We start from the raw sequence: 835 nt of genomic DNA, 5'->3' as shown, positions 1-835 counted from the left end.
CGGTAAATGCTAACAACTTTGAGATTAAACCATCACTTATCCAAATGGTTCAACAATCTCAATTTGGAGGTAATGCAGTAGAAGATCCTAATACACACTTAGCTACATTCTTGGAAATTTGTGATACAATTAAAATGAATGGAGTTAGTGATGATGCTATAAGGCTAAGATTGTTCCCATTTTCATTGAGAGATAAGGCCAAACTTTGGCTACACTCTCATGCTCCTAATACTTTCACCGGATGGGATGATTTATCAAGAGCATTCTTAAATAAGTATTTTCCACCAGGAAAGACTGCTAAGCTTAGAATGGATATCACTAGTTTTAGTCAATTGGAGGGAGAATCATTATATGAGGCATGGGAAAGGTTTAGAGATTTGCTTCGGAAATGTCCACATCATGGACTACCTGAATGGTTAATCATACAAACCTTTTATAATGGTTTATCTTTCTCCACTAAAACTATTATTGATGCAGCCGCAGGTGGAGCTTTAATGGGTAAATCACCCCAAGAAGCTCAGAATTTGATAGAAGAAATGGCCGCAAATAACTACCAATGGGCCAATGAAAGAGGTAATACGAGACGTCACGCAGGTATGATAGAAATGGACACTCTCAATATGCTGAGTGCTCAAATGAATAATGTGATGAAATTGCTAAGTAGACAAGGTGGAGTTGGTCCAAGTTCATCTAATGCACACGTAGCTTGTTGCTCTTTCTGTGGAGGTGAACATGATATTAATGAGTGTGTTGATTCTGAGCAGGTACAATTTGTCAATAATTACAACCGAAATGCCCCAAATAATCCCTACTCGAATACTTACAATCCGGGGTG

General features: G+C 38.1%; 1 non-coding gene across 1 annotated transcript; it reads right to left on the bottom strand.

Annotated features, from left to right (window-relative positions):
• Window positions 1-299: 299 nt before the first annotated feature.
• LOC113781853 lies at window positions 300-406 on the bottom strand. The gene has a single exon (XR_003469752.1). It is a non-coding gene; the product is annotated as a small nucleolar RNA R71 (small nucleolar RNA).
• Window positions 407-835: the final 429 nt, after the last annotated feature.

The sequence above is a fragment of the Coffea eugenioides genome, chromosome 8 (genome assembly GCF_003713205.1).
Source record: "Coffea eugenioides isolate CCC68of chromosome 8, Ceug_1.0, whole genome shotgun sequence".
NCBI classification, from domain to species: Eukaryota; Viridiplantae; Streptophyta; class Magnoliopsida; order Gentianales; family Rubiaceae; genus Coffea; species Coffea eugenioides.
This window is presented reverse-complemented; position numbering and strand designations above follow the sequence as displayed.